Source organism: Aethalodelphis obliquidens, unplaced genomic scaffold, assembly GCF_003676395.1.
Source record: "Aethalodelphis obliquidens isolate GAN/ISIS:26980383/991018 unplaced genomic scaffold, ASM367639v1 scaffold11, whole genome shotgun sequence".
Classification (NCBI taxonomy): Eukaryota; Metazoa; Chordata; class Mammalia; order Artiodactyla; family Delphinidae; genus Aethalodelphis; species Aethalodelphis obliquidens.
The window spans coordinates 23,403,981-23,417,266 of NW_020837955.1; the positions used below are offsets into that span (position 1 = coordinate 23,403,981).

The 13,286-nt window shown below is 39.5% G+C and overlaps 1 pseudogene; it reads left to right on the forward strand.

Moving 5' to 3' along the window:
* Positions 1-1,589: 1,589 nt before the first annotated feature.
* Positions 1,590-10,946, forward strand: LOC113623610 (WASH complex subunit 3 pseudogene; annotated as a pseudogene).
* Positions 10,947-13,286: the final 2,340 nt, after the last annotated feature.

The following is a 13,286-nucleotide window of genomic DNA, read 5'->3' on the forward strand; positions in this document are numbered from 1 at the left end:
TACTCATGAGAACTTCCAGCCTGCTGGTCTGTTCTGCGGATTTCAGACTTGCCAGCTGCCATTACCACGAGTCACTTAAAATAAATCTATGAATCTATCCTATTTGTTCTGTTTCTCTGGAACCTTAACTAATATGTGATGATACTGCAATTAAGCCATGCTTATCAGCTGATACCTTAAATAACCAGATACAGGACCATTTGTACCATTGTACTGTACTAGTATTTCTAACTGCTGCTAGAATTCCTGGCTAGCATTTACTGAGTTCTTAGTACACATCAGACTCTGCACTAAGTATTTTCCATAGATCATGGTTTTAAGCTATACATTAACCATGTGATGTTGCTGTATATTTTATTTTATGCAGCTGGATTTAAGGAGAAAAAGGGTAAAGAAAATAGAGGAGTGGGAAAGCAAGGAAAGAAAGGTTAACACTTGTCCATGCCCACACAATCAGTAAGAGGAAAATCCAGGACATTGACCCAGATCTAGCTCCAAAAGTCACATTCATACCAGTACACTGATCTTAAGTACAGGAAAATCCACTAGTAACTTGTGAATTGAGGCTCTGGTATTAGGGGCTCCAAGTTCATCAACAGAAATACAGTTTAGTAATCCTATTCACCAGCATTACTAGGGCAGTTTCTAAGTAGCTGACCCTGCTGAGAAATGGGTTAAACCTGAACTTAAAAACTAAGGATGATCAGTCATTATCAAAAGACAATCTATAAATAAACCTCCAGATTTGCTGGTTTCTTTAGAATAATTGAAATATAGAAGGTTTACACTCCATTTAGTTTATTTACATGGCATCATTGGGCATTAGGAATACACATAAGTGAGGTTTTCTTATTTTCATTTTAAAGTAAGAGAACCATACCTCTTTAAATGTGAAATTCTTTTAAAATAATTATCAATGAATTTTTCTAAAATATACTACATTTGCCACCCCCTTCCCTCAAAAAAGAGACTGAACATAACTCAAAGGCATCTTCTGACATAGGATGACCATTACTACCATACCTTTTTGTTCATAGAAACACCTTCCAGATCTAGTGATGGATGAAGCATTTTTTTTTTTTTTTTCCTGCACTAAAGAGAACTGGATGTCTGGGATTTTCTATTCTTGTCTACTTCTTATAATGTTTCAATGTCCTTATACCATCTGCTGGTACCCCTCACCACTGCCTTCAGTGGGTCTTTATTGTCTCTTGTATGCAAGGTATCTAGATCTGAAATCATTATCTTTGCCAAGACCCTCTTTTTCAAATAGCATTCAGGCCCTAAATTTCATATTAATGTTTAACTTCTCTTTATCTCTTGTTTCTCATGTTTAACGTATTGCAGAATGAGATTGAATCTACTTCCTCCTATGAATTCTTAGGTGACTTACTAATACACATAATTCTCAGACAAGATTTATTCAAGTGTAAGTGTCCTCCTCCCTTTCTCTAAACTGTCTTTTAAACGAAATATTGTGGAATGCAGAATCAAGTGAAGGGACAGAGATGTGGACAGAGATTGGATTTAAGCTTCAATCTAAGTTGATTTTCATAATAAAGACCCCTGGGTGTTGGGTACCTGCAGGAATGGAGAATAAAGAAAAAGTAAAAGAGTTGCTAGTGGCTGTAAGAAAAATTGGGACAGGTAAGAAGGGTTGCTAGGGTTACGATTCACATGCCCAATAATATTCTTTGAGAAATGAAAATAAAGGCTAGAATTTCTTTTTTTTTTTAATTACTAGTTGATGACTAGACTGCTTCTTCAAAGTTACCCACCTCAGAGACTGTCCTGTGACGTAGTAGCTATTCAGATTGTGTTTGTTGAATAAATGACTGAGTAAATGACTAAACACATGCTTTTTCATGGATTGAGGTCCATTCTATACCCTCAAATCTTGGGTTTGTGGCAGTCATTTTTCTCACTTCTCCTACTTCTTTTTTATTCATTTCAAGGGTCTTGTCTGTGTTCTTCAAGGGTGCGGATGAGGGAAGTTATCACAGATAAAAGAACAGAGGCTAACAATGTGGTACAGAAAAGAGGATTTAATCTGGATGCAGAAGTCTTTGCTCTGCTCTAACTTACTAGGTGTCCATGAGAAAATACCTCAGTCAAAGGAGGTGATTGGCTAAGTCAACACTCTAGCATGAGGCCCAGTACCTAATCAGCGCTTAAGAAATACTCAGAATGATTTCTTATTCCCCCCCCCAAACACCCTCAGTTTTAAAATTCTGAGTCTATAATTCTAGGAAAGCAGTTTTGGCAGATTTGATTCTTAATAGAGACATCCCCTGAGCACAGAAAATTTGGACTCAGGCCGAGATACTTTCTGCCTCTGCTTCCCTCGAGAGGATGGGTGGCAGTCCCATTTGTAATGCCTATAAAATCATGCAGAGTGGACCACTATAATATACCTAATAAACCATCTGGCATTGCTTTTGTTTTTCCCAGAAACTGCCTACCACACATTATACCAAAAAGAGTGCGTCTTCATATATACAGAGCACACAAACCTGCTTGTTCACTGAAAAGTTTTCCCTGCAAAAGAGGTCAAGGTGAGTTGGTTACATGTACACTGGCTTTATTTGTTGCCTCCTAAAACTATACAGAGCTGGGACCTGTATCAGTGCTGATGCCAAAGGAACAGAAATAGTGTGGAGAAAGTGGGGTGAAAGAAAGTGCAGACAAAATCTATTTGAGTCTGATAACTAATGGGCAGTTACTCTCAATTGGCTCTTTCTTCCTGTCGCTTTCTAAGAGACTGTCCAAGAAGCTCTGAGATGATCAGATAATCCATTCCCAGAGGAATGGGAAGTGGAACCCACATTGTCCTAGAACCAGTGTTTCCAGGATTGAAGACTATATTAGGAGTCACCAGCTCACTTCCTCAGTCTGGGAGAAGTTGGGATGCTTTTAATTGTGGGTCCAATGTGCTTGGGAGTATTGTACTAAGTCCCAGTTATTCTCTTCTCTCCATCATATGGCTCAGACCTAGGTGTCTGGCCTTTTCTTCAGTTTTTTGCATGGATTCCAGACTGCTACTCTGTTCTGCTAACAATCCACTTAAACTGAAGCCAGATGCCCTGATTTGTTTCCGCCATCCCCTGTCCTGCAGGGTCAGCCCTTGCTGACCTCCCAACCCCAGGAGCCTCAGGGGAGTCTTATTCATAAGAAACTGATACTGATGATTGAGGACATCCAGGGGCTGCCTGGATTATGGACACAAGACTGACTTCTGGGGGAGTTGAGGAAGATGGCGGAAGAGTAAGATGCGGAGATCATCTTCCTCCCCACAGATACATCAGAAATACATCTACACGTGGAACTGCTCCTATAGAAAACCTACTGAACGCTGGCAGAAGACCTCAGACCTTCCAAAAAGGCAAGAAACTCCCCACCTACCTGGGTAGGGCAAAAGAAAAAAGAAAAAACAGAGACAAAAGAATAGGGACGGGACCTGCACCTGTACACCAGGGAGCTGCACAGGAGGAAACGTTTCCACACACTAGGAAGCCCCTTCGCGGGCGGAGACTGCGGGTGGCGGAGGGGGGAAGCTTCGGGGACGCGGAGGAGAGCACAGCAACAGGGGTGCGGAGGGCAAAGCGGAGAGATTCCCGCACAGAGGGTCGGTGCCGACCAGCACTCACCGGCCCGAGAGGCTTGTCTGCTCACCCGCTGGGGCGGGCGGGGCTGCGAGCTGAGGCTTGGGCTTCGGTCGGTCGGTCGGAGCGCAGGGAGAGGACTGGTGGCATGAACACAGCCTGAAGGGGTTAGTGCACCACGGCTGGCCGGGAGGGAGTCCGGAAAAAAGTCTGGAGCTGCCGAAGAGGCAAGAGACTTTTTCTTTCCTCTTTGTTTCCTGGTGCACGAGGAAAGGAGATTAAGAACGCTGCTTAAAGGAGCTCCAGAGACGGGTGCGAGCCGCGGCTAAAAGCGCGGACCCCAGAGACAGGCATAAGGCGCTAAGGCTGCTGCTGCCGCCACCAGGAAACCTGTGTGCGAACACAGGTCACCATTCACACCTCCCCTCCCGGGAGCCTGTGCAGCCCGCCACTGCCAGGGTCCTGGGATCCAGAGACAACTCCACCGGAAGAACGCACGGCGCGCCTCAGGCTGGTGCAACGTCACGCCGCCTCTGACGCAGGCCCGCCCCGCATCCGTGCCCCTCCCTCCCCCCCTGCCTGAGTGAGCCAGAGCCCCCGAATCAGCGGCTCCTTTAACCCCGTCCTGTCTGAGCGAAGAACAGACGCCCTCAGGCGACCTACACGCAGAGGCGGGTCAAAATCCAAAGCTGAACCCCTGGAGCTGTGCGAACAAAGAAGAGAAAGGGAAATCTCTCCCAGCAGCCTCAGGAGCAGCGGATTAAATCTCCACAATCAACTTGATGTACCCTGCATCTGTGGAATACCTGAATAGACAACGAATCATCCCAAATTGAGGACGTGGACTTTGGGAGCAAGATAGATTATTTTTTCCCCTTTTCCTGTTTTTGTGAGTGTGTATGCTTCTGTGTGAGATTTCGTCTGTATAGCTTTGCTTTCACCATTTGTCCTAGGGTTCTGTCCGTCCGTATTTTTTTTTTTTTAACTTAAAAAAAATTTTTTTTCTTAATGATTATTTTTTATCTTTTATTTGAATAACTTTATTTTATCTTACTTTATTTTATTTTCTTTTATCCTCTTTCGTTCTTTCTATTTTTTCTCCCTTTTATTCTGAGCCGTGTGGATGAAAGGCTCTTGGTGCTCCAGCCAGGAGTCAGTGCTGTGCCTCTGAGGTGGGAGAGCTAAGTTCAGGACACTGGTCCACACGAGACATCCCAGCTCCACGTAATATCAAATGGCAAAAATCTCCCAGAGATCTCCATCTCAACACCAAGATCCAGCTTCACTCAACGACCAGCAAGTTACAGTGCTGGACACCCTATGCCAAACAACTAGCAAGACAGGAACACAACACATCCATTAGCAGAGTGGCTGCCTAAAATCATAATAAGGCCACAGACACCCTGAAACACACCACCAGACATGGACCTGCCCACCAGAAAGACAAGATACAGCCTCATCCACCAGAACACAGGCACTAGCCCCATCCACCAGGAAGCCTACACAACCCACTGAACCAACCTTAGCCACTGCAGACAGACACCAAACACAACGGGAACTACGAACCTGCAGCCTGCAGAAAGGAGACCCCAAACACAGTAAGATAAGCAAAATGAGAAGACAGAAAAACACAGCAGATGAAGGAGCAAGATAAAAACCCACCAGGCCTAACAAATGAAGAGGAAAGAGGCAGTCTACCTGAAAAATAATTCAGAATAATGATAGTAAAGATGATCCAAAATCTTGAAAATAGAATAGACAAAATGCAAGAAACATTTAACAAGGACCTAGAAGAACTAAAGAGGAAACAAGAAACGATGACCAACACAATAAATTAAATTAAAAATTCTCTACAAGGGATCAATACCAGAATAACTGAGGCAGAAGAATGGATAAGTGACGTGGAAGATAAAATAGTGGAAATAACTACTGCAGAGCAGAATAAAGAAAATAATGAAAAGAACTGAGGACAGTCTCAGAGACCTCTGTGAGAACATTAAATGCAACAACATTCGAATTATAGGGGTCCCAGAAGAAGAAGAGATAAAGAAAGGGACTGAGAAAATATTTGAAGAGATTATAGTTGAAAACTTCCCTAATATGGGAAAGGAAATAGTTAATCAAGTCCAGGAAGCACAGAGAGTCCCATACAGGGTAAATCCAAGGAGAAACACGGCAAGACACATATTAATCAAACTATCAAAAATTAAATACAAAGAAAACATATTAAAAGCAGCAAGGGAAAAACAACAAATAACACACAAGGGAATCCCCATAAGGTTAACAGCTGATCTTTTAACAGAAACTCTGCAAGCCAGAAGGGAGTGGTAGGACATATTTAAAGTGATGAAGGAGAAAAACCTACATCCAAGATTACTCTACCCAGCAAGGATCTCATTCAGATTTGATGGAGAAATTAAAACGTTTACAGACAAGCAAAAGCTGAGAGAGTTCAGCACCACCAAACCAGCTTTACAACGACTGGTAAAGGAACTTCTCTAGGCAAGAAACACAAAAGAAGGAAAAGAACTACAATAACAAACCCAAAACAAGAAAATGAGAATAGGAACATACATATCTATAATTATCTTAAATCTAAATGGATTAAATGCTCCCACCAAAAGACACAGACTGGCTCAATGAATACAAAAACAAGACCCATATATATGCTGTCTACAAGAGACCCACTTCAGACCTTGGGACACATACAGAGTGAAAGTGAGGGGATGGAAAAAGATATTCCATGCAAATGGAAATCAAAAGAAAGCTGGAATAGCAAGAGACAAAAAGGACACTACATAATGATCAAGGGATCAATCCAAGAAGAAGATATAACAATTGTAAATATTTATGCACGCAACATAGGAGCACCTCAATACATAAGGCAAATACTAACAACCATAAAAGGGGAAATCAACAGTAGCACAATCATAGTAGGGGACTTTAACACCCCACTTTCACCAATGGACAGATCATCCAAAATGAAAATAAATAAGGAAACACAAGCTTTAAATGTTACATTAAGTAAGATGGACTTAATTGACATTTATAGGACATTCCATCCAAAAACAACAGAATACACATTTTTCTCAAGTGTTCATGGAACATTCTCCAGGATAGATCATATCTTGGGTCACAAATCAGGCCTTGGTAAATTTAAGAAAATTGAAATCGTATCAAGTATCTTTTCTGACCACAATGCCATGAGACTAGATATCAATTACAGGAAAAGATCTGTAAAAAATACAAACACATGGAGGCTAAACAATACACTACTTAATTACGAAGTGATCACTGAAGAAATCAAAGAGGAAATCGAAAAATACCGAAAAACGATGACAATGGAGACACGATGACCCAAAACCTATGGGATGCAGCAAAAGCAGTTCTAAGAGGGAAACTTATAGCAATACAATCCTACCTTAAGAAACAGGAAACATCTCAAATAAACAACCTAACCTTGCACCTAAAGCAATTAGAGAAAGAAGAACAAAAAAAACCCTAAGTTAGCAGAAGGAAATAAATCATAAAGATCAGATCAGAAATAAATGAAAAAGAAATGAAGGAAACGATAGCAAAGATCAATAAAACTAAAATTGGTTCTTTGAGAAGATAAAATTGATAAACCATTAGCCAGACTCATCAAGAAAAAAGGGAGAAGACTCAAATCAATAGAATTAGAAATGAAAAAGGAGAAGTAACAACTGACACTGCAGAAATACAAAGGATCAGGAGAGATTACTACAAGCAACTCTATGCCAATAAAATGGACAACCTGGAAGAAATGGACAAATTCTTAGAAATGCACCACCTGCCGAGACTGAACCAGGAAGAAATGGAAAATATGAACAGACCAATCACAAGCACTGAAATTGAAACTGTGATTAAAAATCTTCCAACAAACAAAAGCCCAGGACCAGATGGTTTCACAGGTGAATTCTATCAAACATTTAGAGAAGAGCTAAAACCTATCCTTCTCAAACTCTTCCAAAATATAGCAGAGGGAGGAACACTTCCAAACTCATTCTACGAGGTCACCATCACCCTGATACCAAAACCAGACAAAGATGTCACAAAGAAAGAAAACTACAGGCCAATATCACTGATGAACATAGATGCAAAAATCCTCAACTAGCAAACAGAATCCAACAGCACATTACAAGGATCACACACCATGATCAAGTGGGGTTTATCCCAGGAATGCAAGGATTCTTCGATGTACGCAAATCAATCAATGTGATACACTATATTAACAAATTGAAGGAGAAAAACCATATGATCATCTCAATAGATGCAGAGAAAGCTTTCGACAAAATTCAACACCCACTTATGATAAAAATCCTGCAGAAAGTAGGCATAGAGGGAACTTTCCTCAACATAATAAAGGCCATATATGACAAACTCACAGCCAACATCATCCTCAATGGTGAAAAACTGAAACCATTTCCACTAAGATCAGGAACAAGACAAGGTTGCCCTCTCTCACCACTATTAAACATAGTTTTGGAAGTTTTAGCCACAGCAATCAGAGAAGAAAAAGAAATAAAAGGAATCCAAATCAGAAAAGAAGTAAAGCTGCCACTGTTTGCAGATGACATGATACTATACATAGAGAATCCTAAAGATGCTACCAGAAAACTACTAGAGCTAATCAATGAATTTGGTAAAGTAGCAGGATACAAAATTAATGCACAGCAATCTCTGGCATTCCTATACACTAATGATGAAAAATCTGAAAATGAAATTAAGCAAACACTCCCATTTACCACTGCAACAAAAAGAATAAAATATCTAGGAATAAACCTACCTAAGGACACAAAAGACCTGTATGCAGAAAATTATAATACACTGATGAAAGAAATTAAAGATGATACAAATAGATGGAGAGATATACCATGTTCTTGGATTGGAAGGATCAAGATTGTGAAAATGACTCTACTATCCAAAGCAATCTACAGATTCAATGCAATCCCTATCAAACTACCACTGGCATATTTCACAGAACTAGAACAAAAAATTTCACAATTTGTATGGAAACACAAAAGACCCCGAACAGCCAAAGCGATGTTGAGAACGAAAAATGGAGCTGGAGGAATCAGGCTCCCTGACTTCAGACTATACTACAAAGCTACAGTAATCAAGACAGTATGGTACTGGCACAAAAACAGAAATATAGATCAATGGAACAGGATAGAAAGCCCAGAGATAATCCCATGCACATATGGTCACCTTATCTTTGATAAAGGAGGCAAGAATATACAATGGAGAAAAGATAGCCTCTTCAATAAGTGGTGCTGGGAAACTGGACAGGTACATGTAAAAGTATGAAGTTATAACCCTCCCTACACAAAAATAAACTCAAAATGGATTAAAGACCTAAATGTAAGGCCAGACACTATCAAACTCTTAGAGGAAAACATAGGCAGAACACTCTATGACATAAATCACAGAAAGATTTTTGACCCACCTCCCAGAGAAAGGGAAATAAAAACAAAAATAAACAAATAGGACCTAATGAAACGTAAAAGCTTTTGCACAGCAAAGGAAACCATAAACAAGACCAAAAGACAACCCTCAGAATGGGAGAAAATATTTGCAAATGAAGCAACTGACAAAGGATTAATCTCCAAGATTTACAAGCAGCTCATGCAGCTCAATAACAAAAAAAACAAACAACCTAATCCAATAATGGGCAGAAGACCTAAATAGACATTTCTCCAAAGAAGATATACAGATTGCCAACAAACACATGAAAGAATGCTCAACATCATTAATCATTAGAGAAATGCAAATCAAAACTACAATGAGATATCATCTCACACCAGTCAGAATGGCCATCATCAAAAAATCTTGAAACAATAAATGCTGGAGAGGGTGTGGAGAAAAGGGAACCCTCTTGCATTGTTGGTGGGAATGTAAATTGATACAGCCACTATGGAGAACAGGATGGAGGTTCCTTCAAAAACTACAAATAGAACTACCATACAACCCAAGCAATCCCACTGCTGGGCATATACCCTGAGAAAACCATAATTCAAAAAGAGTCATGTACCAAAATGTTCATTGCAGCTCTATTTACAATAGCCAGGACATGGAAGCAACCTAAGTGTCCATCATTGGATGAATGGATAAAGAAGATGTGGCACATATATAAAATGGAATATTACTCAGCCATAAAAAGAAACAAAATTGAGATATCTGTAGTGAGGTGGATGGACCTAGAGTCTGTCATACAGAGTGAAGTAAGTCAGAAAAACAAATACCGTATGCCAACACATATATATGGAATCTAAGAAGAAAAAAAAAGATCATGAAGAATCTATGGGTAAGATGGGAATAAAGACACAGACCTACTAGAGAATGGACTTGAGGATATGCGAAGGGGGAAGGGTAAGCTGGGACAAAGTGAGAGAGTGGCATGGACATATATACACTACCTAACGTAAAACAGATAGGTAGTGGGAAGCAGCCGCATAGCACAGGGAGATCAGCTCGGTGGTTTTTGACCACCTAGAGGGGTGGGATAGGGAGGGTGAGAGAGAGGGAGACGCAAGAGGGAAGAGATTTGGGAACATACGTAAATGTATAAGTGATTCACTTTGTTATAAAGCAGAAACTAACACACCATTGTAAAGAAATTATACTCCAATAAAGATGTTAAAAAAAAAAAAAAAAAGCACTAGGATGCTATTAACGGGTTGGGCGGGCCCGGTCGGGGAGAGGTTTGTGGGTGAGCCTTGGGTCCCCCGCCCGCTGAGGAGACGGTTGAGGATGGGCTTCTTCTTACGGGGTCACACATAGACCTGACTAAGGGGCCAGCTATTCAACAGAAAAGAACGGTGGCATTTCTAAACCAATTATTGGTGTACACTGTACAGTTCCTCAACCCCTTTTCTACAGTTTGTGAGGAGAAACTGGCAGACCTTTCTCTTCGTATCCAGCAAATTGAAACAACTCTCAATATTTTGGATGCGAAGTTGTCATCTATCCCTGGGCTAGATGATGTCATATTTGAAGTATCTCCTATAAGTGTCACTAGGATCACAAATGAAACACATTCTGAAACCACTTCAGAGCAATCACAGAACAGTTTACAAGACTCTGGACCACGGGAAAGTGAAGTAACACCAGAAAAATATCTTAACTGTAGCCAAGGACATAAGATACACCAGATATCTCAAAATGGTTCAAGTGGGTGTTCCAGTGATGGCAATAAGAAACAAAATGATATCGGAAGGACTAGACCCAGATCTTCCTGAGAGGCCAGATGCCCCAGTGCCTGATGTAGAAGGTGAAAAAAATACAGAAGAAAGTTCAGACAGTGAATCTTCTTTTAGTGACTAAGCTTAATTTTTAGAACAATTACATATACACGTGTTGGTGCACATTTACATTCTATAAGAAAGAGAGCCTGAACTTTAACTCTTAGTCATAAAAGCATCAAATAGCTACATATCCACCACCAAGCTTCCTCTGTGAAAAAATAAATAAATAAAGCATTTATAATTAAAAACAATAAAAAGACTGACTTGTGACATAATCACTGATAGGAATCTTTAGGTTACATATTTCACCTATGGGATTGGGCCAAACACAATCTAGATTTTTTATGCCTCTTTAGATACTACATTAAATTCAAGAAGCAGCCACTCACCTGTGTCAGTCCTGCCTCACCAGTCCTTTCCAGGCTTGCTTTCTTCTTCCTTCCCACTTAAGTCTCATGATGCATCATGACTGAGCGGGACATCCCAAACCAAGCAGTTTTTTCCTATTTGCAATAATACTGTGGACTCTCATCAGTTAAAAACAAAAACAAAAACACGCTTGGTCAAGTGTGCTTGTATATAACAGAACCACAAGGCTTCATTCTGTGTTGTTACTTTTCACACCATGGGCCAAAGTGAGGATGGAAGATCTTGCCCTGCAATGAGGGCACTGGGAAGAAACTTCATTCAGAGGCATGAGAATCAGTAAGGAAGCTAATCTCCAATGGACTGAGCCATGTCTGTATCTACAGTTTTCCTGCAGCCCTCCGGGTGCTGTATGAGCTGCTGGGTTTCAGATTACTCCGTGCTGGTATTTGGAAAACACTTCCTCTATATCCACTTGTTTAACAAAGTTAGTAGCAAATATCAGTTCTTTCCTCTGGGAGGGCTTAGGTGGCCTAACTTCCCCATGTACCACGTCAACTAGGGTGAAAATAGTAGGTTACACTATTTGTGTAACTCAGTAGTAAGGGCTGAGGCAGGATTTGTTGTGTGCTTTCAAAAGAATGATAACTCTTTTCCTTGTGTAAACTCTTTCCCACAAGTATATTTGCAGTAGGGAACTGCAGGAACGTGCAATTTTTGTTTTAAACCATCTCCTATTTGTGGCTTACCTGGAGGAGGGCTGGAGGGGAGGGTGGTAGAGTGGAAAGAGGAGTGGTCATATCCATTAGGAGTCCTGGGTTGGAATTCTGACTTTACTACCCTACTGGCTATGTGACCTCAGACATGGGACTTAACCTTCCCAGACCAAGGTTTCTGCATGATTTAAATGAACATGCTACCTTGAAGTATTTACATGTTTTAAATCATTTATTCCTTATAACACAGCAAATGTACCATCCATCACCACCTGTGTCTCCTCTCCTTTTGTAGCTCACTGTCCCCTACTTGTATCAAATGCTTCCCATCCTCTTATCCCACAGCCCGAACTCCCTTGTAACATGTTGCATACAATTAAGAGGCTAAAAAGAAGAAACAATACTTACAACACATTTGAAAATACATCTAGCAATTGGGAATGCTATAGTAGGTAGACCAAATAACGTTCTGATTGTTTCTCTGCCATATTAAAAAAAAAAAGAAAAAGATTTCAGTAGTTACCTATGTACACACATCTGAATAATGAACATATTTATATTATATTTATACTGTAAAATTTTATTAATCATGTTCATGTGTATGTGTGTGTATATACTTGTACAATACATATAAACACAGTTAGCAGAGTTATACAGTTTAAAAATTTTAAACATTTGAAATTTCGTGAATTAAATTGAAGGTACCATAATAGCAAAATGTTTTCATCTCAATATAAATATAAATTGATAAAAATGAGATGAAAATTGTCTTGCTCTAGAAAAGCTATCTTTAATTTACTAAAGATATTTAAGTATATACCATCAACAATTTTGAACTTTTCTATGAACTTTACATATTATATTAAACATAGAACTATTCATAATTATATAATTAGCATAATATACAAATATATTTTAGATTTACTCCATATTTCTTGTAAGTTTTATTTAAAATAGCATTTTTTCTGACCATATAAGTAATATATGTTCATTTTAGAAAAAATATAGAAAATATCCAAAGATATGAGAATTTTTAAAAACCTGACATTTTACAAGCTAGAAATAACCAGTGTTACTATATTTTAATCTCTCAGTCTGTCCCTATTTATTTTCTGTACGAATTATTTTCATACCATGTGAAGTCTTAAATTCTGCTTTCTCTTGGCATCACATGAGACTTTTCTCAGGCCATTAAATATTCCTTAGAAAAATAGTTTTACTGGAAGCATTCTATTTTATCATATAGATAAATATATATTATGATTTATTAATAAATTTATAAATACTGTTTACTGAATTCTTTTCAATGTTTACATTGGCAAGAAGCTTTTATCAAG